Source organism: Primulina tabacum, chromosome 11 (assembly GCF_025594145.1).
Source record: "Primulina tabacum isolate GXHZ01 chromosome 11, ASM2559414v2, whole genome shotgun sequence".
NCBI lineage: Eukaryota > Viridiplantae > Streptophyta > Magnoliopsida > Lamiales > Gesneriaceae > Primulina > Primulina tabacum.
In genome coordinates this window covers 10,508,102-10,520,688 of record NC_134560.1, presented here as the reverse complement: position 1 = coordinate 10,520,688, position 12,587 = coordinate 10,508,102, and positions in this window count along the sequence as shown.

Sequence of the window (12,587 nt, the reverse complement as noted above, 5' to 3'; positions counted from 1 at the left end):
TATGCCGATTTGATTGTTATTCCGATGGTTACGTTTGATATTATACTTGGCATGGATTGGCTATCAACTTACCGTGCAGTGATTGATTGTGTTGCCAAGAAGGTGAAATTTGTAGATGATGAAAATAAGGAAGGTATGCTCGCCAGTGCAGGTACTTCGCTGGTTCTTCCTTTTATTTCATGTCTTGAGGCTAAGAAGTTCTTGTTTAGAGGTTGTGATGGGTTTTTGGCTTCGATTGTTGATACGGATAGAATTGTGAAGTTGAATATTGATGATATTGATGTTGTGAGAGAGTTTCCTGATGTATTTGAAGATGATGATCCGAGTTTACCGCCGGACAGAGATGTAGAGTTTGTGATTGATCTAGTCCCCAGAACGGTTCCTATTTCTAAGGCTCCGTACAGAATGGCCCCTACAGAGATGAAAGATGTTGGGACACGGGCTCTAACTCAATTCTTTTCGGGATTAATCGGAACTTTATTCAAAATGTGGGTCAAAATTTTGCTTTTTAACATTAATTCAAATGCATGTAAACAAGCACAAGATAGTTCTATATTTATTTCATTACAACAAACATAATATACCTGTCTTGTTTTGTCCATATTTTACAAACCAGAATTTAAGTACAGTACATGTCAAAAGTACAACTACTAGTTCATCTGCTACGCCCGTGATCACCACGCTATGTCCATCTCTCATCTCTGTCGCGACCCTGATCCTGCCCCACCTGTTGTTATGCACACATACAGACATAACAACAGCCGGAAACTCCGGTGAGAACAAATCCCAGTATAAAACATGTATGCATGCTGATACATAATCATAAATCATGAATGCAAGCAATAACAATGGGTTCCATAGTCTATGAAATCAATCTATATAAACATGCAATTCAAATCAAATCATGTCTTGACTCGACTCAACTCTAACTCTAGGGATCCCGATGTGAATAAGACGTCACTGTCTGTCACCTACTCTCCCAATCGTGGTAACTGTACGTCTTATTCCTAGACTTCGGCCCCGTCTGTATCGAATGTCTACAATCGGATTGAATCTGGTCCGAAGCGTCGATACCACCGAACGTCTAGTTTAGCAAGTCTGCCAATGACTCTCCTATCTCAATGCTTGAATATAAATCTATAAACAAGACATAATCATAATCAAATATAAATAACAAATCTAGTATGTGATTTAGGGAAACTCCAACCAAGTCTAATTCGAGTCGTATCTCCCGAATTCACATGAATTATACCTTCTTGTCGTTGGAATCAATCGAGATCTCGAAGTCGATTATAAAGTCTATCACTTCAATCAGAAATGGCAATGTATAGATGTACTCTATCAAGATACAATTCAAAGCAAGTCTGATACAACTCATTATTCAATCACCATTTAATCTCGACGGCATAACAGTGTAATTCTTGATACAAATCAACTCAATTATCATTACTCAATAATAATCCACATAATCCTCAACGCATCTCCATCATAGTTTCAGAATCTGCACAATCTCATACACATATAAGCTGGAATTTCATACAACTCGCATACGACATCCGATAATCGATCCGTTTACGATTCTACGACATCTATAATCTCAAGAACATATAATCACAAGTATATCAGCATTGCTCCAACATGTATATTTCAAAACGTGCTGAAAAGATATAGAAAGTATACCCTTTTTGAAGCCTTGTCAAGAGGAACACGAATCTCGTCTCGTATTTAAGTTTGGATGTGTAATTCTTCCAAAATCATAACCTTAAAGCAAAAGGAATTGAAGCTTCTCCCCACTCTCTCTCGTTCTCAGCTGATGGAAGTGGTGAAAGTGAAGACTCAGCACATTTCTATTTATATATATGCCATGTGTCTTCCTAAGAATTAAGGGTGGCTTTCTCGCACAGGGCACCGCAGGTGCGCTCCGTCTAGATCGCGGGTGCGCTTAAGCTTCGGCACCACTTTTCATTTTCCAACATTCGCCGACCGCGGGTGCGGTGTCTTGTGGACCGCAGGTGCGGCCATGCTTCGCATAAAATTTCCTACCCTACTGGCCATGCACCGCGGGTGCGGTACTTCTTCACCGCGGGTGCGGTGTCACTTCTGTAAATAATCTCCAACTCTCTGTCCATCAACCGCGGGTGCAGTAGCTTCCTAGCGCGGGTGCGCTCATGCTACTGTAACTCTTCCATATTCCATGAACCATAACCGCGGGTGCGGTCCTTTCCTTACCGCGGGTGCGGTCTATATCTCATGCAACACTTCATAATCTCATTTAGCGTCTCTCATTACATGTCATGCATACTCATATCTTCCGAATATCACATCAATGAAGACTAATAAATCTCAAGCCTTACAAAAGAGTTGAAGACGCAGTTGCAGGATCTATTGGATAAAGGTTTTATTCCGCCGAGTTCTTCGCCTTGGGGAGCTTCGGTTCTTTTTGTCAAGAAGAAAGACGGGTCTTTGCGGCTGTGCATTGATTACAGAGAAATCAACAAAGTGATGATTAAGAATAAATATCCGTTGCCACGGATAGACGACCTTTTTGACCAACTACAGGGGGCTACATTATTTTCGAAAATTGATTTGCGATTTGGCTATTATCAGTTGAAAGTTAGGGAGTCTGATATCCCTAAGACGGCGCTTCGGACCAGGTATGGTCATTACGAATTTCTTGTGATGTCGTTCGGTCTGACTAATGCTCCTTCAGTATTCATGGATCTTATGAACCGAGTGTTCAAGCCGTATTTGGATAGCTTTGTCATTGTTTTCATCGATGATATATTGATTTATTCCAAGACCAGAGAGCTTCATGCAGAACACCTCAGAGTTGTTCTTCAGTTGTTGAGAGAGAAAAGGTTGTATGCTAAGTTGAAGAAATGTGAGTTCTGGTTGGAGCAGATTTCTTTCTTAGGCCATGTTGTTTCGAAGGATGGTTTAGCTGTTGATCCAGCAAAGATCGAGGCGATACAGAAGTGTCCTATCCCTATTACTGTATCAGAGGTACGCAGTTTTCTTGGTTTGGCGGGTTATTATCGTCGTTTTATTTCAGAATTTTCCAAGATTTCCCTGCCATTAACCAACCTGACGAGGAAGACAGTGAAGTTTGAGTGGTCCAATGAATGCCAAAGTGGATTCCAGAAGTTGAAAGATAGGTTGACGACAGCTCCGGTACTTGTATTGTCCAGTCGTACAGAGGATTTTGTTGTTTATACCGATGCGTCGAAGAAGGGCCTTGGTGTAGTGCTGATGCAACGTGGAAAGGTTATAGCCTATGCTTCTCGTCAGTTGAAAGACTACAAGAAAAATTATCCTACGCATGATTTGGAACTGGCAGCTGTGGTTTTCGCCCTTAAAATCTGGAGACACTATTTATATGGCGAGAAGTGTGAAATTTTCACGAACCACAAGAGTTTAAAGTATTTGTTTTCTCAGAAAGAACTCAATATGCGACAGAGACGGTGGTTAGAGCTTGTCAAAGATTATGATGTGACGATTAGTTACCACCCTGGGAAGGCGAATGTTGTAGCGGATGCATTGAGCCGTAAGTCAAGTTCCTCTTTGAGTTCTATGATTCAGAAGCCGTTGTTGTTAGATTTGCAACGAGAAGAGATAGTTTTGGTAATACCGGGAACTATTGATCGCTTTTCACCGTTGATCATTCGGCCTACATTGACGGACAGGATCCGTAGGAGTAGGCCAATGATGCACAGTTGATAGAGATGAGAGTCAGAGCAGAAGAGAGAGGTAATTCAGAATTTGGGATGAATAGAGATGGTTTAATGACATTCAGAGGCCGTATATGTATTCCTACTGGTGATGATATTCGGCGAGTCGTCTTGACAGAGGCACATACCGCGCCATACTCGATACATCCAGGTGGTACCAAGATGTATCAGGATCTTCGTAGGCTCTATTGGTGGCCAGGTATGAAGAAGGATATTGCCATGTTTATTTCTCAGTGTCTAACTTGTCAGCAGGTGAAAATCGAACACCAGAAACCTGCTGGGACATTGCAGTCATTGCCGATTCCTCAATGGAAATGGGAGCATATTACAATGGACTTCGTGATTGGTCTTCCCAGAATGCAGAAAGGCAATAACTCTATTTGGGTTATCGTTGATCGGTTGACCAAGTCAGCGCATTTTCTCCCGGTCAAAACGACGTATTCCATGAACCAGTATGCCGAAGAGTACATAGCAGAGATTGTTAAACTTCATGGTGTTCCTGTGTCGATTGTGTCTGATCGTGACCCTAGATTTACTTCAGAGTTTTGGAAAAGTTTACACAGAGCCTTGGGTACACGGTTAGCATTCAGTACAGCATATCATCCTCAGAGCGACGGTAAATCAGAGAGAGTTATTCAGATTTTGGAGGATATGCTCAGAGCTTGTACTATCGAATATCCTGGTAGTTGGGATTCCAAATTGCCTCTTGTTGAGTTTACGTACAATAACAGTTACCAGACGACGATTGGCATGGCACCGTATGAAGCACTTTATGGCAGAAAATGTAGATCCCCCTTGTATTGGGACGAGATTGGTGAGAGAAAGATGTTGGGTCCAGAGTTGGTCCAACAGACAGCTGATGTTGTTGCTGTTATTCAAGAAAGGATGAGGACAGCACAGTCAAGACAGAAGAGTTATGCTGATGTAAGGTGAAGGCCGTTGCAGTTTGAGGTTGGTGATCACGTGTCCTTGAAGATTGCACCTCTTAAAGGTGTGATGCGGTTGGCCAAAAAGGGAAAGTTGAGTCCAAGGTTTATTGGCCCATTTGAGATCTTGGACAGAGTTGGTGATCGAGCTTACAGGTTAGCTTTACCGCCAGATCTTGATAGAGTTCATAATGTTTTTTATGTCTCCATGCTCAGGAAGTGTATATTGCGAATTCTTCCCATGTTCTTCGTCACGAGCCATTGGATTTGACACCAAATTTGACGTATCAAGAGATTCCAGTCCAGATACTGGATCACAAAGTTAAAGTATTGAGAAACAAAAAGATCGGCATTTTTAAAGTCCTTTGGAGGAATCAATTGATTGAAGAAGCCACGTGGGAACAAGAGGATGAGATGAAAGTAAAGTATCCTGAGCTTTTTGCGCAGTAACGTCAATTTCGAGGACGAAATTTCTTTAAGGAGGGAAGATTGTAATATCCAAGCCTGGTGAACAGTACGATTTAAGATTTCATACGTTTATTGACTACTTGGTCAAGTTTAAGTATAGTTTGGATGTTAAGAGTTTTGATTTATGATTTATAGTATGGTTGGTTATAGATGACGTGTAGTGTTATAGTAGCGGCGTTACGATTAAATTCATGATAATTTATATATTGATCCAAATGAGGTGAGGCCACTTTCATTAGAAAGATAAGACATAAGGCTATGACTTTCTTGTTTTGGGTTTTGTTCAAATAATTGTGGAAGATAAGCCAAAAGTGCCCCGAAGTGTGTCGTGTGTTTCGTCGTTCCTCCAGTGACACATGTTGGGAGATTTAGCATAACTTTTTTCTCAGACCTTTAAATGACATGAGGCCAATTGGAGATGCAAGCCAAGACATAGAGCTACAACTTTCCTGTTTACCACTTTTCCTAATTCTGAAGGAAAATGGATTTTCGGAAGCAATCTTTGAAGTGGCTGCGCGCAGAGCGCTCCCGAGCGGGAATAAATGTCCGCCCGGGCGGGCCTTGTTCGAAAATATTGTGTTTTGGCCATGAGTTACGCGCCCGAGCGGACAAAGATGTTCGCCCGGGCGGCCAGCGATGTTTAAAAAACGTGTTTTGGTATTTTAAGTGATATAATAGAAGGAGTTGGCCCATTTTTCCTCATTCTTTCCCAATTCTCTCGGTTCATCAGCTCAAGAGGAGGTTAGGGTTCTTATTTCTTCCATTTGTTTCTTTGATTCAAGCATCTTGTTGGGTATTTGAGGTGAGAACAAGATCATTGTAGGTTCAAGAAGCTAAGGTAAGCTTGTGGTTTAGTTATTTCTTGGTTTATGGTGTTGGGGAGAAATCATGGAATGTTGATTGTGTTGGTTTTATGGGTTTGTGATTATTAAGTTGTTGATGATTCAATACATGGTTTATTGTTGTAGGATTTGTAACAAGAGATTAGAATCATGATTTCCATTGGTTGTAAGTGGAATTCATTCATTGTGCTCACATGAATTATATGTATTATATGTATTGTATTTCAATGGTTTTAATATGGTATTCCCTTCCATTTGATTCATGTTATGTATTGATACACTTTGTTGTATATTAGAGACATTTTTATGTCTCAATTATGTACAAGGGAATGCAAGAGGAAGGAGTCTTCAAAGTGTTTGATTTAATGCCAAAGAGAGAGTTTAAATTGATTTATTAGATTGATAAAGAGATAGTAAGAGATTGCATGCAATTAGTTGATCAACGACCATAGGCTTATATCCCAACAGAGTATCGATTTATATCGATGGGATATAGGTACAGAGACAGAGATACTATTTAAATATCAATCCACCAGAGAAAAGAGAAATACCATCGTTATTGTTATGCTATACTATATTATTCATGTTTTAAAAGTTAGATGGTATTTAATGATTTCAAAGTCATGTTTTACAGAGTATAATATGTACAGATTGTTATGTAAGAGTTCCACTTGCTGAGTTTTTATACTCATTCCAGTTATTTCATGTGATGCAGATAAGAGTGACGGGCCAGGACGTTGATTGGAGCCGAGGTCATATGCATAGAAGATGGAAGGAAGAAGGCTATTTTGTTAGCATTTTGGACATGATCAAAAACGATATTTTGTATTTTGATGCAACATTTGATGGATCATGTATATACTTTTGATTGAAATTGTGTTTATGTCAAGAAAGTTATAAATCCTTCCTCCCTTCAAGTAAAATTTTTAATTTCCGCTGTGTTATTTTATGAAATCGGTCAGAGGCGTTACACATTGTCTAAAAACCAATACAACACAAATGAAGTAAATAAGTGAATCATTAGATTCAAGCTGTCGGACAACTCTTCAAACGTTCTAGAAAGAAACAGTCGAGTAGTTTGGCAGAAGCCCTTGATGATCCTTCATTATCTGATAAATGATATTTGATACCGGCGTGATGTGTGAGAACGCAAATTTTTGGGCATATAATTAATTAAATATAAACATGTATAAGAATTTATTTTCAATTTATAATAAATTCAAAAATATTAAATAATACATTGTATTTGAAATTTCAAGCCAATAAATACATGAAATTCGAAATTCAGTACAAGATACACGATAAATTAAGGCTGTACATCCACCTAATTGGAAGAAAATATTACATACAAGACAAATTTTTTCAACAAAGAAGCATATCAATAGTTTTGGAAGGAGTATCTCGAAATTTATGGAATGAGCATCTCCAAATTTTGGAAAGAATATCAATCGAATTATGGTAGGATTTTCACATCACCCCTATAAATAGGAGAATCTCTCATTCATAATTACACATCAAATTTTCGAGTTTTCTTTCTAAAATTTCGAAATTCCTCTTAAAAAAAATTTTGCACTAGTCATCAAAATTCTATCCAATATTCAGGATTTGCTTCTCTCGCTCGGGTATTCGGACTCCGATCTCCACCGTACAGAATATGCTTCGATATGTTTCGAATAACATATCCAAATTTCAGCCAACTTCAACGGTTATTTTTTCGTTTATAGCCTTCGCAATAAAAATGCTCATATTTTATGCGGGAACAGCATACCTACGGTTTTTCATTCATAGACAGGTCAAAAAGACTTCCAAACCTAATATTCACCATTCAAAATTTATTTTACGTACTTATAAACGTACTGTAAAAGTTTGAGCCCGATCCAACGGTTTATTAAGTTTACAAGGTGGCTGATTTTTTGGTAGATGTGCTACTGCATTTTCGAAGTGTCAGTTGCATTATTCTTCTATGGTTTCCGAATTCTTCACGTTTTCTTCTAGCCTAAGGTAAGTGGGCTTGTTTTAAAGTTTTATTTTTTGGTTATGCATATTTATTTTCGTGTTTGAAAATTCGATCGAGTGGAAATTCTTTTTCTACCCCCTTCTGGTTACGATTGTCGCGTGATGTATGTGTCGGCACTGTGAGAATTCAACTTGATACGGGAGAGAATCCCAAATATGATATGTTGCACGGTGGGGATGTAACCACTATATGGCCTCGCCCCCTTAGAGGAGTAAAAATTAGGGACTGATATCAGTAAACCATTAAAAATAGATGAATCTCAATGTCTGGTCATTGGTATGCATATGGTATGAGTCATGTTATGCATGGTATGTGTTTCGAATTTTTATGCATTTTGTTATGTTGTGCTCGAACGGCCCCCACTTGCTGAGTGACGACCATATCACTCACCCCTTACTCTATCCTCCCTAGATAAATCAGAAGAAGAAATAGATAAAGAGGATCAGACACCCGTTTTGGGCTGATAGTGGTCGCATGAAGAGTTTTAATTAAGAATATGTTCTTGTGAGTTTTTAATTCAAGTTATAAACGCTTCCGCAGATTTGTATTGTTTTCAAAGTTGCTATTGTAAAGACAATTCCATTTTTATGGTATTTATGATATAAACTGGTTTTGGTTTATACTGTACTACGAGGCTTGTTATTTTCAATTGTGTGGTTGTAAAACAATGTCGGTGTCAACTAACCCCGGTCTCAGGGCGTGACATGATGAGCGGTAGTTGATATCAGAGTGATGAGTGACCGGAAATATTTTCAGAGAATGCTTCAAGTGTGTAAAATCTGGTAGTTGTTAAAGTTGCAGTTTTTTGAAACTCTTCTTGACATTCTCTATTTATGGTACTTCTTGCATTTTCACATTAAACGTTCGATTGTATCTCAATAAATGGGCATTAATGCAATAGTACTGCTGTCCTTTCTTGATTTATCGTGTACTTTAATTAATGAGCAATTTGACATTTACCAAATGTGAGAGAAAACGCCACTGATAGCAAAAAATAACTAGCGCTGAACGTAGAAGTTTAGAAAAACAATATGATATTTTGACATCCTGTTTGTCGTGCAATATCAGTCTATCAACTTTTCTGATAAAGTAGGTGAGATACTTGTAAGACATGTGACTTGTATCTGAAGATGGCTTTACTCAACCGTTTATAAATGTACTTCGATAAGGTAAACAGTTGAATAGCTCCTATACCACAGACTTGTACGCTTGAGCGGTTGAGCAGATCAAACACACTGCTGATGATAAAATGGTTGGATAGCTTTGTAATTTGAGACCAATTGAACGACTTCTTCTGAATCTGCAATGGGCAGTTGAGTGCCTGTAATACATTGCAAAGACAACTTGATCTATTACAATAAATTATTGTTTGTTATCATCAAAATTAAGGGATCTAACAGTGGTTATATATATACTTTTTTTGCCATAATTTTTGCGTGAGACGTGCTAGTCACATATTGTGCCAAAATGTGATAACTTCGCAAAAATCTAACTTCTAATCAAACGTCGTGAGTTTCGATTCGTTCTATCGGTTCTAATCTTTTCGGATTTGGATGTAACTTAATCAAAATTTAAATAATAACATGAAAATAAAAGTCACGAAGAAATAGAAACACATTTTTTACAAGACAACATAGTTGAGATATTAAATCTGAAATCCTTTCAATAACTGTTTGCCCTCGCCTAACAATAATATGAGCAGAATGTTATTTTACTTTATTGCAACTGCTTTGACCTGGTCTTGTTTTTCTTTTATCAACTTCGCGTCGGTTCCTTAAACCCTTCCACTCCCTCCACTTTTCTGCAACTACTTTGACTTGATCTTTACAAATAACTACCGAGACTCATAACTATATTTCAGTATTTTTTTAAAAATAAATAATAAAAAATGGACATTTAAAATTAATTATTTTGAGGATAAAAAATACTTAAAAGTCTTAAATTTTAAATTACTTTACAATTTAGACCACGATTTCAAACGATTCCTGAGAAATTATGGTTTGGTCTAGCTGCAGTGATCGAATTTTGTCAAATCATCATTTTCCCCACTAAAATTCTTTAACTTTTGAATATCCTAATAATTAAACCTGTTTTTTATTAAATTTTTTTTTTTTTTAAGTTCCACTTAATTCAATTACCGACCAATATAAACAAGTTTTTATGGAACGATTTAGCGCAATTCAATTTGATTGGTAACTGAACAATTCAATTTGATTGGTAACTGAATTAAACAAATTTATGCTCGTATATGAAGGATAATATAAATTAGGATGCAAACGAACCAAGCTACTTGCGAGCTATTCGGTAAAAAGCTTGTTCTAGATTGCTTGTTAAGCTTAGCGAGCCGAGCTCGAGCTCGCTTTTGAGATAAAAAAATTTATCGAACCGAGCTCGAGCTTAACGATATTTGGCTTGTAAGCTCGCGAGCTCGAGCTGTACTAATCTGTTGGGCCTTGAGTGCACAATATTAAATCGCTTTGTTCAACATAGAAATTTGAATGTGAGGAAAATAATTTAAGAACTTATAAAATAGAAGTCTACATCATTAAATTATCATATCTTAGTTGAAATTTTGGCTAAGAATACTCGACGAGCTTAAAAATGATCTTATTTAACGAGCTCGAAAATGAGTCTGCTTAAGGACTTGACTAAGCTTGGCCCGATTCCTTCCATAAATGTTCTAATTATCACGTTAATATTGGGAATATCACAAGTCACAACATATATTTAATTGTTTCTTCAAATTCACCTTGATTATATTTTCCCTTTTCCCCCCTCATCCATAACTTTATATATATATATATATATATATATATATATATATGTAACTTGTACGTCATTTTTGTGTGTCAAGTAAGGTGTAAATGAACCAAATTGAACCGAATGTTACAAAAAATTTAAGATTCGAATTAGTTCTATTCGAGATCGAGCTCGATTCGAAAATCAAAAATTTTCAAATTTTTAGTTCGAATTCGGTTTAAATTAAAGTTCGAGTTCGAATTCGACTTGAAAGATTTGAATATGTTCGCGAAGTATTCAAATTATTGCGCGAAATAAGTACTCGAAAGCTCGAAATTTATTTAATTAATATATAATTATATTAATAAAATATTAAAACCCGTGAGTAGTTCACGAACTATTGAACTAAATAATTTGAGCTCGAGTTCGGCTCAAAAAAAAATTCAAATATGTTCAACTTCGATTCGAATTCAATAAGCTAGAATACACCTTAGTGCCAAGCAATGCTCTTGACTGTGTTCGTTTACACCTTAGTGCCAAGCAATGCTCTTGAGGATTGAATATTAATCTAACATTGAATTATTAAAATATTATGTGCTTAGGTTTATGATGTTCTCGTCATCATCGTGATGTTCGATGAGGGTAATTGTTAGGGAAAAAAAATTATAATGGATCAGAGACGTGACTTATTAAACGTGATTTCACTATCCTGGAAGAATTCTCGCTCCATTGTGTTGTTATAAATACTAATATTCCATCCGTGTGATGCACGAAGTGTTATTGTATGTAATAAATTATTAAAATTATTAAGTATTAGTGTTTGAAAATTTATTAAAATTATTAATATAATTCAATGAATATATTTAAATTTTAAATATTATTATAAATTTTTTTTATAAAAATGTTTATATCATATGAGATAATACTTAAATGAGGAAAAGAATCTTCTGTCATTAAATTGACTTCTTTATCTTGGTTGAGTAGAACTGTGTTAGGATAGGTAAAGTGTTTAAAAAGCGGTTGAATGAACACTCCCAAATTTTTCTTGCTTCTGCTTCTGAAATATGTGCTTTCAACCTTTTTAGGAGTCAGAAGCTGATTTCGATATTTGAAAGTACAATGGACTACTTAAAAGTACGAAAATAGTCTAAAACACTTGATGAAACTTAAAGATAGTATAAGATAAACTAACACAAGGTTTGTTTCTGGAAGTTTGAAGGAAAAAACCCTTCTATGTCTCCCTTTATTGTGTTTCCAGAAGTTATCACTAATAGACTTTGACCAGCACACATTTGTTCAAACCTATTTCAGTAAGACTTACCCTTGCTTACTGAGACTCTTAGTATTACAATTCAACACTTAATGAATTTTGATTCTTGAAAAAACTCTTCCCACATATTACAAATATTACACATTTTTCAGTGGGTAAATACATTGAAAAAGTGTGTAAACAATAATGACATATATAATCTTCTCAATCTTATAGAACTTTATAGCTAATAATGATTTTTTTATAGACTTTCAGTATGACAAGCTAGAAGGTGTGACTGATTTCGCAATTTCACAAAAAAGTAATGTTTGTGAACAAATCATGAAGTCTTTTTATAAATAATCTTCAACAATCGAATGAGAACCACTTTTTTTCCGTTACAAGCACCTGAATCTAAGAATAGACTTGTTATTTGTTTGTGTACCCATAATTAGGGATGACAATGGGACGAGGTCGGGGCGAGTTTGCCATCCCCATCCCCATCCCCATCCCCGAATTCCATCCTCACCTTCATACCCGCCCCGATCCCCGCTTTTTCGGGTTCGGGAAATCCCCAAACCCGAAACTTCGGATATCAACTTCCCATCTCCACCCCCA